Below are 15,259 nucleotides of genomic sequence, written 5' to 3'. Positions count from 1 at the left end.
GTGACTGGCCCAAAGCCTGCATGAGGAGTAGAATCCCTGTCTCCCAAGCCCCAGTCCAATGCTCTAACCACTAGAGGCTCTCCCATGTGCTAAAAGGGTCAGGTAGCAGATAATGTGAGAGAACTGAGGCAAGACTGGGCAATTTGAGCCCACTGGCTCCCCGGGGTGCTTCTAGATTGGATTTTCCTCATCCCATTGTCACAGACCAGTCTTGCAAATCGTTCTTTATTGACCAAAGCATTTTCCAGATGTACAAACACCCAGAATGAATCTCTGAGCATGCACAGAGTGGTTTACTGAACCTAGTCTAGTATTTCCCTTCAGAAATCCTCCTTATGAACATACCTGGGCCCCATCCTTCTGAAAGCAAGCACGGGCCCCGTCCTCTAACTGGGCCCCATCCTCCTCTCATGGGGTCAAGAGCTCTGCCTGCCTCCTGCTGCTGTGAGTCCTCTTTCGACAACTGGACATCCCAGTTATTCCCAGAGACTGTCTGCGCACCTGGGCCATCTGGTCTTGAGATAAGCATCTTTGCTTCTCTCACCTCAAGTCTGAAACTGGCCCACATTCCACGGCTCCTTCCTGTGCCTCATCTTCCTCCTGTGCTTCCTCTTCTGGAGACCGGGCAGCAGCCTTGAGAATATGCAGCCGAAGCAGCCATCTTTCTCACTCCCAACAAGGTCCATCCTTTGAGTATTTTCCCTCCTTATGAACTGGTCCCAGTTCAGTCTATCATATATAAGAGGAAAACACAGCAAACACCTAACTAGGCAGTGATTAGTTGCACAACAGGCCTCAGTGTTTGCTTCATTGTGCACATGCACATACATCCACACACAATTTTGCATGTCATGGGATTGGTTATCAAGAGATCCTGGCTTAGTGAAGATGGGATCTATTTTATGTTGCATTTTCCTTTGTGCGAACATGCCCGAAGCAGCCAGCTAGAGCACAAGAGATCTTTTAATCTGTTTTAAAGCTAAAAGAACAATTAGCACAAGGATGATTTTATGGCAAGCTGCAATATTTTAAGAGCTATTTAAAGCCTAAAGTTCTGACCCATTTGAAAAGAAAATATCCATTGCTTGTGTGTGCATTATATGCCTTGCCAAACACTGTCTGCATATAAACTGCCTCTCCCAAGTTACTAAAAATCTTTCAATTGAACTCTGTCCTTTTAAGGTCAGCTGGTGACTTTGGATCCCCAAGATACTTGTTTAAGTAATCCTGCATGAAACACACCAGTAGAAGTTCAAGATGTGGCCCGGACAAAATTAAGATTTTGAAATGATGCTAATGAAAAGGGAAGAGCTCAGCATAGGCTCACATCTTTCCTGTTGCGATGGAGGGGCTTTGACTTCATCATAGGTAGACAGGCTGAGGCTGTAGCTGCCGGCAATGCCCGGCAGTGCTCTGCCAGGGTGAGCACTGACCCATCACTTGGTCCCACACATTCTCAGCAGTGAGGCAGAGAGCCCCAGAGCAGGAAACGATGGCAGGAAGGACATAAGCGTGGAGGGCACTTCCATGTGGAGAGCTCCTGGAGCATCGTTGTGCCACTGCTCCATCTTTTTCTTTCCTGAATGGATTTTCTGTATTAAGAAAAAAAGATCAGAAAAGCATGGACAGTGTCTGGATGCCCGATAAATTTCTGTGAATGAGACAGGGCAATGGGGTTCCAAAAGGATCATCTTGGAAGTGACCCTACTCCCACACGGACCCCTAGCAACTCTACCATCAGCAAAATTCACTAATATCACCCTTCTGTATTCATTATCCTTCATATGCACGAAATTCACACTTGGTATTCCTATCAGATTGCTGTGCTGGGAGTGAACCAAAGGCTGGTGGAGACCCCCATCCTGGGAAGCTCATAAGCAGTGCATGAAGGCCACAGTCCTCTCCTGTCATCCCTTCCCAAACATGGCTGTGTAGTGGCTCCAAACTTAGAGGCTGCATACAGCTGCCATGACTAATAACACTCTGAGGACAAGATTGCTTGCCTCTGCACTGAACTGGTTCAGGCAAATGTTGAACGGCCTCTTGCCAACATATGCCTGATCACTTCCTGTGGTCTGGTGTGGTGGACAAGATGCTTGCAACAGTGCAGTCAGCCACAGGCCCTCTCAAACCTTGCCTTTCCTGGTTCATAAGAACTAGCTGAGAAGATAGGGCTGGGTAGATCCAGAGAGTGGTAAATGCATTTTTGCATGAATAGGTTACTCCTGCTGTCCTCAAGGAAACAATAGAGCAACCACTCCTGAAGGAACTCATTCTGAACCCAACAGAATTTGACAACTACCACCCAATCTGAAACACCTCTCAAATATCTGGAAGCAAAAATGACAAACCTCAAGCTGTTGCAGTTTGGGCACCACATGAGAAGGCACAATTCACTGGAGAAGAAAATGCTAGTTAAATGAAGAGGAAGAAGGGGAAGACCAACTATACAATGGATTGTATAACATAACAGAAGCCACAAGCCTTGAGTTTACAAAAGCTGAGCAGGGCTGTGAAGGACATTCTCGAAGGCATTAACCCATAAGATCAATATGAACTGGAGAGGACTTGATGGCACACAACATCAACAACTTGAAAGGGTTGTGCAAGAGTAATTGCAGGCAATCTTGGAAATGACATAATCTTGAGACACATCCCAGTCTGGGTTTCAACATGATGTTGAAACAGCCTTGTTCATCCTTGATCGGGAGGACAGGAGGAGTGTGACCCTGTTACTTGGCTTGATCTATCATTGCTGTTTGATGCCATCAACCATGGTTATCTGGAGTCAGGAATCATCAGCATGCTGATGTCACACAACTCTGTCTCCCTGTGACATCTGAATCAGGTGAGGCTGTGTAAATCCTGGACAAGTGCCTAGACTCAGCAATGGGCTGGATGAGGGCCAATAAACTGAAGGGGAATCCGGGCGAGATGGAAGCTCTGTGGCTGAAAGTTTCCCAAGTCCAGTCTTGGAGTGCTTTCATTAGCTTTGACTGGTCTGCCAGCCATGGCCTCTACTGGATAGGGAGAGCTTGGCCACAGAGGGACAAGTGCAAGCAACCTCAAGATTGGATTACTGTTCTTTATTCCATGTGGAGCTGCTCTTGAGGCTGGTCTAGAAGCTGGAGCTAGTCAGAAGGCACTAGCTCAGTTGTTCGCAGGAGCTGTCCTTTGCCAAGGGAACTGTGCTTTTTGATACAAGCCGTCTGTCACTCAGCAGTTTGGAAATGGGGCAGTGGAAATGGGGAAATGGGGCAAAGCAAGAGCACAATGAATCATTTTATGAAATTTTGAAGGGTTTGATGGATCCTTTCTGAGATTGAAGGCCATGTTCCAGTTCATATTCTCACATGGCACAACTGGCTTTCAAGTGTTGCAGGTACTTTATTTATATTATTAAATAGTAGCATGCAATTATTATAGTACTATATAAAGTTATAGTGTGTATTAATAGGATGTATTATTATAATATATAAAATGCAATCATAATACAATAAGAGTTGCATTCTTTTAGTTGGCAAATACAGTAAAGAGAATAATTATCACCATCATCATCTCACTTTTTTCTTTTTCTCTTAGTCCTCTTTTTCAGGTTTCAGTGTGGGCGGGATGGGGCCAATGCTGCTTGGAATACAGTTCCCAGCTCTTGATGGACTGTTGCACATAAAGCAATTCAAAGCTGTCTGCAATAGCCACAAGAACAACGCATTAGCACTGCCTGCCAGGGAACTCACCTGCTCGCCCACGCTCAGCGTACATGCATCAAAACAAACAGTGGCTACAAGGCAACCCTGGCTCTGGCCCTACTGTCTTCTGGCGAGCTAAAGGGAATCTGCAAATGGCTGCCCCGCAACTAGTTCCCTCCAGTCTGGAGGAAGCGAGAAATTGATGGCTGTCACTCCTGCAGCGGCAAGGGTTGCATCTCTTCTCCTGTGATTCGCACGTGGCATTCGGCTCTTCTCCTGTGATTCGCACGTGACAGCAGCGACCTCGGCCCCCCAGAGATGCCAAGTGAAGGTGACAGCTCTGGATTCTTCCAGAAGGGGGCGCCAGTGAGCCACTTTCACAGGCACGCACTGGCCTCATGGGCAGACATGGAGGGGGTTGGCCGGCCCCAACAGAGTTGCGCTGGCCAGAGCCCTCTGGACTTGCCCCTCCTCTTCACCATTGCATATGTCCAAGGGGGGGGGTGGCTGGCACCTACTGAGAGCCCCCGTCCCCCAGAGCTGCTGCTGCTCTTCTCTGGAGTGCCCTCCTGCTGGTTCTCCGGTGGCCGGGAGGAGGAGCAGCAGCAGCAGCTGCCATGGCTGGCCTGCTCCTGTTCTCTGCCTGTCAAGCGGCCACTTGGTAGCCGTGAGGAAAAAGGGGACTGAGGCGCAGGGGAGCTGCTGATGGCAGTGAGCAGGTGGATTCACAGGGGGAAGGGCCTGCGGAAGAGTCCTGCCCAGGGCCTTTTGGAACACGGAGCTGGCACTGGGAAGGAGGGGAAGAGGGCCCTCTTGTCAAACGGCTCCTTCTCAGTGGCATTCCATTGAAAAGGAACCGACTCCCTTTTGACAGAACTACCTGACGAGGGCAGTCACAACCAGACGCCCTCCTGCTTGTGCCCTATCCTGGAGATGTCTGTCTGGTGACAACTGGGAAGGCCGCCTTCACTGGGATGGCATCCACCCTCTGAAATGCCCCTCCCTGAAATAAAACATGAGTCAGCTCTGATGCAATTCAGCTGCATGCTGAAGATAATTTTACCTCAGCCTTTGATCATTTGTAATGCCTGTGACTTTCTGTTTATCTTCTGGTGGCAAGGGGTTCTGCTTTCACATGTTTTGTTTGTATGTTATACTTGCATGTTTATATTATGGTTTCAATCATGCACACCACCTATATATGTTTGGTATGATAGACAGGATACAAATGTTTTTAAATAATAAATATCATGATCCTACCCAAGACTGTCCCAGCAGAATTGATCCAAATTGGAATGGAGATTTACCTTGTTCAGAATAACAGAACTGATATGGACATAAAACCCACTTCCATGCGGCGATAAATGCAGCCTTCTTCCAGGGTTCTGTTTCCTTTGGAGTGGTGACAGGAGATTCACTTGCAGTTTCTAATAGTTGTATTTTTACAACGATACAAGTTGAGCATAAGATGGGTACTTCAGCTGAGCTTAATCCTAACCCTAACTCAACAGACCCTGCTCCTCCTAGTATGTTTCCTGTGGTGGTGGTGGTGGGCTTTTGTGCTGTTGGAATGCATGGCATTTTGAATGGAAAGCTTTGTGTTGGTGTTCCATGTGTTAGTGTATAACGATGAAACGGAGCCAGCTGCTTTGGCTGACCATGTGTTTCCAGTTCATGTTCAAAGTGCTGGTTTTGACTTTAAACATTTGGGTTATTTGAAAGAGAGCCTTCACCCTCGTGAACTGGCCCATGTTCTGAGATCACTTCAGAGGTCCTACCCACTGAGTTGCCATTAAAATCAAGAAATCAAGAAAAGACATGTGGGTAGCTCAGTACATATAGGTATATGTCCCTATCAAAAATGCCTGATTAGCCCTTACCAAAAACAAAACAAAAACGTTTAAAAGGAAGCCTGCACTTTGGCAACTGTGAAAGTTCCTTACTACCATAAATGGGGTGACTTACTTTTTCCCACCTTCCTGAGGAAATGGTGGGGAAGATGCAGGACATAAAGAAGAACCAGGCCCAGCCAAACACAGTAGAGGATCTCACCATGGATGGAGTGATCCACTGGCCACCCCATTCATGAGCAAAGATCATGGCTTTGCTTTTCCTTGACACTTTGCCTTTTGACCACTATCAAGGCAAGGCAAAGTAAAAAATGGACCCATTTGCAGCCACTCTGGGTCAATGTCCACAGCTGATGTCTCTTGCACATTAACAGAAGACTGGGGACATTGTTCGGGTGAAGTTTCTCATTTTAGACCCACACATGGACACCTCTGCACTTGTGCAAATCCAACTAAAAGTAAAGTACAAAAATATTTGCGCACATTTGGGGCCACTTGGGCTGGCAATTCAAAGATCATAAGGAGCAATTAAAAGTGGGGCGGGGGGGCTGTGGCAAGTGCAGAAGGCCTTGAAAGCTGCTCAAGTCCTTCTTGTTCATCATGCTTCCCCATTTCTTGCCAGGTGGCTTGTATTGTGCTAAGAGTGAAAATAATCACCTTCGAGATGCAACTGGGGGTGCACAATCAAAAGAACATTTAGAGTTTATTCAGACATACAGGAAATGCATGCAGCATGTAAGTAGATTGTGAAGGGACTAAGAAGATGGAGTCTGTACAGGGCGCTTTCACATATTCCAGCGGGGCAGGAATCAAGTGCCAGATCATGTACATACAGTAGCTTCCTAGAGGCAGGGTAGAATAAAGCAAAATAAAACAAAAGCCCAGTACAAAGACCACCTCCAGCAAAGGCAGACATTAGCATGTCTAAGATGTGCCCCAAAGGACAGGCCGTTCAGGAGAGGGATGCTAGCATGTCTAAGGTGCACCTGGAAAGCAAGTTTGTCAACATGGATTCCTGGTCCGATCAAGAATCCCATCTTAAGTCTAAAGCTGTTCTTACAGTGTCAGGTTTTTAGCAATCGTATTGTGGCAAAGCTTTTTGCCCATTTTTTCCTAACAATTGCAATATGAAAGTGGGGAAGAACAGTCTTCCAAGGTACCCGCAGTCTTCCTTATCTAAATTTGCAAGATTTGGGGTGGGAATTCATGTCTCAACTCAAAGGTAACATTAAGAGAAAGATGGGGAGAGGTTCCATTTGGGCATCTTCCTAGAGCTAGAAATGGTGGCTCGATCAAGCAATCAAGCAAGCAAGCAATCAACAAGAGCACCCCATTCAAGCCCTGAATAAACTGCACTGCTGCTACAACTTCACAGCCCCATCTATATGACTCTGAAACACCAACACCACTGCAGAGTCGTCATGCTCTGCTCTAACATTCACCCCTCCACAGAATGGGAGTTAGAACATTGGGCTACTTCGCAGGACTTGCATTAACCCTCCTTTCTTAGCCACATCTCTGCCCCTTGGATTATAGGTATAATAATTTATCTGGACACATTGTCAAGATCATCTTTAAAATGTTTATAAACTCAGAAAAATAGGAATGCAATCTGAGTTAGAAAGATCACAAACTCTTGTCTTTGCTACTACCTTCCTTTTGGTGGAGGGGATACTCACCCAGCAATAGGAAACACCCAGATTGCTCAATCATTTTTATGAGCCTCCAATTCCTTCCTAGCAGGGAAGAACCCAAAAAGATTAAACACACCCAGAAATCTTAACAAACTAGATAACTGTTGTACTAACTACTGCTATGCTTTCACTAAAGAAAAAGTCGACACGTGACAAAAAGTCACGAGCAGGTTTGTTTCTCAGTCCAACATCCTTGTTTCAGGAACTATGTCTTGCTGCCCAGCCAAATTTTTAACATCCCCTTGATTTTAACGTATTGTTTTGATTCTTTAATCTGTTCTAGCTTTTTACTGTTCACCACTGCAGAATCTGGTTAGACATGGAGCAGTTTATACAAATACTGCAAATAAATAAGTAACTGAGGAGCCTGGCATGTGCAGCACGGGCTCCTATTGCTGCTCTCAAAAGGGATGAATTCAGCATGGAAGAGCCTTGTCACGCTGCTGCCTGCTGGGGCTTCTCTGCTTTTTTCTTTTGCCTTGAGTCTTGCCCTGTGGCTGCGCACTGAAGGCAGAGATAGCTGCATAGGCCAAGCACAGTAGCAGCTGCTCTCAGAAGGATGGCACCCCCGGTGTCTGGGCAGAGGGGGGACCCTTGCACTTCCTCACCTGTGGGAATGGATGCACCTGTCTGCACAAAGGGGTTCCTTTCCTGCTTTTCCTCCTCAGCATCTCTAGGTGGCGCTGTGCTGTAGCAGAACAGTGCAAATGCACACAAGTCATTCTTTCAGAAACAATACCACATTTTCCTGCTCCCGGGTGTGGCAGGAAGGATCAGGAAAACAGAAGCAAAACTGGAGGATCACTACTAACAACTGTGAGGAAAGAATCACAAGTGCACAATAAGTGCCTCGTAAAAAAGCTGCATTTCTACCTCTTGGTATGAGGTTGTAATAAGGAAAAGGCAAACAAACTTCTTTGAGGCAAAGGGTTTTTGAGTAACATTTCTAAAGAAAAGGAAGTGCATGTGGCAGGATGAGGAATGGAATCTTGTTGCCAGAGATAAAGAAGAAGCAGGGTGTGATAAAGTTGTGGCATAGCTTGAAATTTAGGAAGCATGTGCTGTATGTCCAACGGATGGCGTTTCTCATAGAACTAGCAATAGGTATCTTCCTCCTCATCTGTTTTCTAATCTTTTGGCTACGAGTGCACTGGCAGTGTTGGGAGGAAACTTCTGCTGAAACTTGCTTTCCCATGCACATGGCTTTGAATAAAGAGAAATGAAAGGAATTTCGTTTTCCACTCGAGTCCCCATGTGAGCTGAAGTTTCTCTATCAGTGGATAAAAGCTGAATTTTAAGAAAGACAGAGGCATCATTTGCAAAGCCAAGGGAGCTTCGTGCACAGTTGAAGAATTCAGTCCAGCTTAAGCTGCGATGTACATTAGCCCTTGGCAGGATAAATCAAGGAAGTCTGACAAGGCTTGCTTCTCGTGGCTTCCCGTATTTACATAAAGTTTCCTTTGTTTCTCTCAAACTCAGTGGGAAGTGTTCTTCCTAAACCTATAACTTCAGGTGTACTTTGTGCTATAGTCTTTATTACTTGCATTCTGTGGCATTTTGCAACAGGAAGCAGGAAGGAAACATTCTTCTGTGTAACAGGTCTAGCAAGTACCCAAAGTCACCACTATACAAGTGGAGAGAAAAAATAACATAGTAGCCATAGCAATAAATGACCAGGAAGTAACTTGCAGGCTTGTTAGCATCGTGTTTATGTTCCTTATCCTGAATTTTTTAAAAAAAGCCCCAAAAAACTTATCACACAGCTTTGAAACCTTGGCCGGTTGCCATGCTGCCCCTCTAGAGCGAAGCAGAAGAAAATGTGCAGACATACGGAGCCCCAGGGACAGTGGCAGGGCAGACAGCCAACAAGGTAAAGCTTGAGAGTCATGAGAGAACTCCGGAGACCCAGATTCAATTCCTCTGTTGGCCATGCAGCTCATGGGTGGCCTTGGGTCAGTCTCACGCACAACCTTTTGACCTAACCTACTTCACAGGGTTGTTTTGACACTGAGATGTGGGCCAGGGAGAATTGCAGAACCTTGAGGTCCTTGTGGAAAGGCAGAATAAAAATCAAACTCTAGCTGTCATTCTAGAAGTTTTTAAAAACATCTCACCTAAGAGGGAAATTAGACTGTGGCACTTCTTCTAAACAAATATTTCACAGTGTTTTGAAGTAAGTGTAGACTTCCATCTGTAACATTCCCAATCTGCCTCCAACTTCCAGCTATTTAAGTCAGGGAGATGCTGGAAATCCTGAACCAGGGATAGGTTTGGGGGTAGATGAGCAGTGAGTGAGATGATGCTGAACTGAGCAAAGGTGGCAGAGCTGTGCCCAGGGGAAAATGGCTGTTTTGGATGGAGGTTTGCAAGCCAATCAGTCCCTATTACCCATGGGCTAAAGTTTTCCATGACAGGCTAGTATAAAGTGCTTTTGCTGAGGTTACCTTTGAAAATGATTTGGTAGCTTTTATGGTTGCAAAATGTTGAGGGGAGGGCACAAAATGATTGGAACATCTGAATGTATTGCATTCAGTTACACCACTTAGTGGTGCATTTTCAGGCTGAGTTTTAAGAGTGATGTTAATCTTTAACACTCTAAACAGTTTGGGGCCAGGTTATTTGAAGGGCTCATGCCCATGCTTTAAATGCGCGTCAGAGGTCCTGTAATCATTGGTAAAATCTATTAGTTTTGTGCCCATGAGAGAAGGAGGGCCTTTTTGGTGGTGGCCCCATGTTTATGGAATTCTTGGGATATTATAATGATTGCGGTATATGACTGCATTCAGCCTGTCTAAACCAGGGTGATTGATTCAGAATCACCTTTTCTAATATATGCATCATCCTACCACTGGTTTAAATGATTGTTGAAATGGCTTTAATATGCTCCATTATTTAATTGATTTCTGTTTCCGAGATATTACTATGTATTGATATTGTTGGATACATTTAGTATTTTAATTGTGGTTTGCATATTTTAAACAATCTGTACTGTGCATTTTATGAAAGTGGCCCTGGTAAGGCCAAGTGCTTCAAATTTTAAAGACTACAGGATGGCTTAAATATACCTGAACAATTATTTATTATTATATAAATAATAATCTTAAACAAAGCAGGCAAAAAGCATGGTCTGTGAGCAAGAAGACATTTGTAAAATGTGCACGTGAGCTAGAGATGGACAAACTGGATTTGAGAGCATTACACTCTAGGAGAATTCTGAATGTGACCGTCTGGGAACCCACCATTCTCTGGATAGATAATATTTCTTATCTCCTGCTTAGCTAAAAGTGGACTAGATGAAACACCTGACAGGTGGATCCACAGCTGGCTACAGAAACGGACTGAAAGAGGGCTCATCAATGGCACCTTCTCAAACTGGGGAGAGGTCATGAGTGGGGCACTATGGGGCTTATTTCAGACCCACGGCCCTTCAGTGGTTTTAATGATTGGCAGATTGGCAAAGACGATCATCATCTTATCAATCTGCAGATGATACAAAATTGGGTGGGAGACATAAACAATATGCAAATGGCACTTGATAGGTTGGAGAGTTGGGCCGAAAGCAACAGAATGAAATAGGGACAAAGGCCAAGTTCTGCACTCAGGAAAAAGAAACCAAATGTATGGCTACAAGGTGAAGATAGTTGGCTAAACAATGCTACAAGTGAGAAGGTTCTTGAAATTGTTGTAGATCACAAGTTGAATATGTGTTAACGAAGTGATATGGCTGCAAAAAGGGCAAATACTATTTTAGGCTGCTTTAATGGAGGTATCACTTCCAAATCATGGGAAGTACTAGTTCTCCTCCACTCAGCACAGGCTTCATCTGGAGAACTGCATCCAGTTCTAGGCATCACAGTTTAAGAAAGATGCAGACAAACAGGAAATGATTCAGAGGAGGGCAACAAGGATGATTCAGGACTGGAAGCAAAGCCCTGTGAGTAGAGATTGAAAGAACTAGGCATGTTAAGTTGAGAAGAGACGAATGAGGGGTGATATGATAACACTTTCAAGTACTTGAAAGGTTGTCACCTAAAGAGGAAGATCAGGATCACTTCTTGATCATCCCAGACTGCAGGACATGGAATAATGGTGCAAGTTACAGGAAGCCAGGTTCTGGCTGAACTTCAGGAAGAACTTCCTGACCGTTAGAGCAATATGACAATGGAACTAATGACCCAGGGAGTTCGTGAGCTTTCTCACACTAGAAGCTTTCAAGATGCAACTGGACAGCCATCTGAGAGTGACAGTTTAACTTGGAGTCCTGCATTGAGTGGGGGCTTGGACCCAGTGGCCTTCTTGGACCAGTCACTGCAGAATCTGGTGATTCTTTCCTCACAGTTGTTAGTAGTGATCCTCCAGTTTTGCTTCTGTTTTCCTGATCCCTTCCTGCCACACCCGGGAGCAGGAAAAATGTGGTATTGTTTCTGAAAGAATGACTTGTGTGCATTTGCACTGTTCTGCTACAGCACAGCGCCACCTAGAGATGCTGAGGAGGAAAAGCAGGAAAGGAACCCCTTTGTGCAGACAGGTGCATCCATTCCCACAGGTGAGGAAGTGCAAGGGTCCCCCCTCTGCCCAGACACCGGGGGTGCCATCCTTCTGAGAGCAGCTGCTACTGTGCTTGGCCTGTGCAGCTATCTCTGCCTTCAGTGCGCAGCCACAGGGCAAGACTCAAGGCAAAAGAAAAAAAGCAGAGAAGCCCCAGCAGGCGGCAGCGTGACAAGGCTCTTCCATGCTGAATTCATCCCTTTTGAGAGCAGCAATAGGAGCCCGTGCTGCACATGCCAGGCTCCTCAGTTACTTATTTATTTGCAGTATTTGTATAAACTGCTCCATGTCTAGCCAGATTCTGCAGTGGTGAACAGTAAAAAGCTAGAACAGATTAAAGAATCAAAACAATATGTTAAAATCAAGGGGATGTTAAAAATTTGGCTGGGCAGCAAGAAATAGTTCCTGAAACAAGGATGTTGGACTGAGAAACAAACCTGCTCGTGACTTTTTGTCACGTGTCGACTTAGTCTTTAGTGAAAGAAAAAAGTCTTTTTGCTCCTCCTCCCAGCCACCGGAGAACCAGCAGGAGGGCACTCCAGAGAAGAGCAGAAGCAGCTCTGGGGGACGGGGGCTCTCAGTAGGTGCCAGCCACCCCCCCCCCTTGGACATAGGCAATGGTGAAGAGGAGGGGCAAGTCCAGAGGGCTCTGGCCAGCGCAACTCTGTTGGGGCCGGCCAACCCCCTCCATGTCTGCCCATGAGGCCAGTGCGTGCCTGTGAAAGTGGCTCACTGGCGCCCCCTTCTGGAAGAATCCAGAGCTGTCACCTTCACTTGGCGTCTCTGGGGGGCCGAGGTCGCTGCTATCAACCAGCCGAATGCCACGTGCGAATCACAGGAGAAGAGATGCCACCCTTGCCGCTGCAGGAGTGACAGCCATCAATTTCTCGCTTCCTCCAGACTGGAGGGAACTAGTTGCGGGGCAGCCATTTGCAGATTCCCTTTAGCTCGCCAGAAGACAGCAGGGCCAGAGCCAGGGTTGCCTTGTAGCCACTGTTTGTTTTGATGCATGTACGCTGAGCGTGGGCAAGCAGGTGAGTTCCCTGGCAGGCAGTGCTAATGCGTTGTTCTTGTGGCTATTGCAGACAGCTTTGAATTGCTTTATGTGCAACAGTCCATCAAGAGCTGGGAACTGTATTCCAAGCAGCATTGGCCCCATCCCGCCCACACTGAAACCTGAAAAAGAGGACTAAGAGAAAAAGAAAAAAGTGAGATGATGATGGTGATAATTATTCTCTTTACTGTATTTGCCAGCTAAAAGAATGCAACTCTTATTGTATTATTATTGCATTTTATATATTATAATAATACATCCTATTAATACACACTATAACTTTATATAGTACTATAATAATTGCATGCTATTATTTAATAATATAAATAAAGTACCTGCAACACTTGAAAACCAGTTGTGCCATGTGAGAATATGAACTGGAGCATGGCCTTCAATCTCAGAAAGGATCCATCAAACCCTTCAAAATTTCATAAAATGATTCAATATGTTCTTGCTTTGCCCCATTTCCCCATTTCCACTGCCCCATTTCCAAACTGCTGAGTGACAGACGGCTTGTATTAAAAAGCCCATGCACCTGCCTCCGAATGTACAGCACGCCCCTGCACCCCAGCCCCAGCCCCTTCTCCTTGCCAAGCAGCTTCAGAAATGCAGACTTCTCTTTTACCACCTGCTTTCAGAATTACAGCACTTAGCAGCAATAGCAGAGGTAGAGGGAAAACAGCAGTTTTGATTCCTAGGTTGCTTATTTTTATTTGATTTGATTTGTTTGAAGGCTGCCCAGTAGCACTGGACTCTCTGGACAGCCATTACAGTAAATTATTCTTGCCCTGAATAGGCTACTGCAAAGAAAAAGGCTACTGCATCTCTGCTCACCTGTTCCACTGCACTCCGTCTTCTGTCCTGTATGCATCACACTTACCAAGTTAAGGCAGCTGAACTGCTCAGGTTACTTGCTTGTGAAATCACTTGCTAATTATGTTCAGAATCATGTCCTGTTGCTCTCCAGACATGGCCGAAGCATTTAGGACAGCCTTCCCCAAGCTAGTGTCCCCCAGATGTTTGGTGCTGCAGTTCCATCAGCCCACAAGCAGAACTGGTGGGCAGGGATTATGAGACACCTGGCTGAGGAGGGCTGATTCAGGCTGTGATCAGTACATAAGACCCATATGTACCCAGGCCCATCTGTATTTATTTATAATCTCCCATGTTCAAAGAAGGGTTGCTTCTCACACTATCCATCAGTAATCACTGTGCTCACTATTTTTGGATCTTGATGACCACACCAGTTCTGTTCCGTCTCTGTGGTAAAACATGGGTTTCAGGTTCAGCCTTAGTGTCTTTATTCTCTCAAATGCGCATATGTGCGAAAATGCATGTATGTTATTCTACTGTTGCTATTGTTACATGCTATCAAGTCATCCCCAGCTTGCGAACACCCTACAGATGAAAGCCCTCCAGAATATCCTTTCCTCAGCAGCCCCGCTCAGCTCTTGTAAACTTGAGGTTGTGGCTTCTTTTACAGGTTCCAGTTGCATGCACTGTGCAGCATCAGCATTTTCTTTCGCTTCTATACATACCAGCAAATAGGCCGCTTTTTGGTTTTGATCTAGGTGCATCATTGGTGACAGGGCTATTTGTGCTTGTCCTTTGCTCTCCCCCAGCAACTCATTGAGTGCTTTCTGACCTGGGAGTCCCATCTTCTGACACTGTCTCTTGTTTCATTTGGGATTGTTCCATAGGGTTTACAAGGTAAAAGGGTTCAGAAGTGGGTTCGCTGCTTTTCTCTGTGCAGTAGTAACGGGAGTTGGCCTGAGCATCACTGCTGTTGTCTGTGAAAAATCCTTGGACAGTGCTGTCTTCAGTTATCGCTGCTGCCCAGCAGCTGCCCTCAAGAAGTTTATCTGCCCCCGTCACCATTAGAGGGATCCTTCCTCTTCTGCTGATGTGACCATTAATCCTGAAGAGGGAGGTACATCTCTGTGAAATGAGTCTGGCCTCCTGGCAGGATTGCTCTCAGCTTCTCAGACACTCTCAACCCCCCTCATCAGGTTAAAGTGTGCATCCAAGGGGTCTGTGTCATTAGGGAATTAAAAGAAAGCATAAGTGAATCAGGCTGGATATCATTTAAAATACTGACTAATTTTCCTAATGTTTTAAGTGTAAGCCGCCCCGAGGTTTCGGCAAGGGGTGGCATAGAAATGTTATAATAATAATCTTGCCAACCTAGTACAGAACACACAGAACATAAATGATCACTTCTGTGCAAACATTATTGCCTCGGACAACTGGTACAGTTCTCTTCGTTCTTTACATTATCTTATGCCTGTTCCATCATTTTCTTTTAATTTCTTGTAGCCTATCTCTGTTTCTTCAAATTCGGGTTGATTTTTGGAGGCCATGTTATGGATTTGAAGAGGCTGACTTGAAACTTTGCACCTAGAGTTCCCAAATGATCATGGAGTA

The 15,259-nt window shown here is 45.5% G+C and overlaps 1 long non-coding RNA gene across 1 annotated transcript in view; it reads left to right on the top strand.

Moving 5' to 3' along the window:
• The window catches only part of LOC123033130, a 29,002-nt gene extending 14,515 nt beyond the window's left edge, over window positions 1–14,487 (top strand). Inside the window, exon 3 of the long non-coding RNA XR_006416576.1 lies at window positions 14,458–14,487. This is a non-coding gene — a long non-coding RNA (uncharacterized LOC123033130). The remainder of the gene's footprint in view (window positions 1–14,457) is intronic.
• The last annotated feature ends 772 nt before the right edge of the window (window positions 14,488–15,259 follow it).

Source organism: Varanus komodoensis, unplaced genomic scaffold (assembly GCF_004798865.1).
Source record: "Varanus komodoensis strain SLA01 unplaced genomic scaffold, ASM479886v1 scaffold59_1, whole genome shotgun sequence".
Classification (NCBI taxonomy): domain Eukaryota; kingdom Metazoa; phylum Chordata; class Lepidosauria; order Squamata; family Varanidae; genus Varanus; species Varanus komodoensis.
The sequence above is the reverse complement of the archived record's forward strand: the minus strand, read 5'-3'. Positions and strand labels throughout refer to the sequence as shown.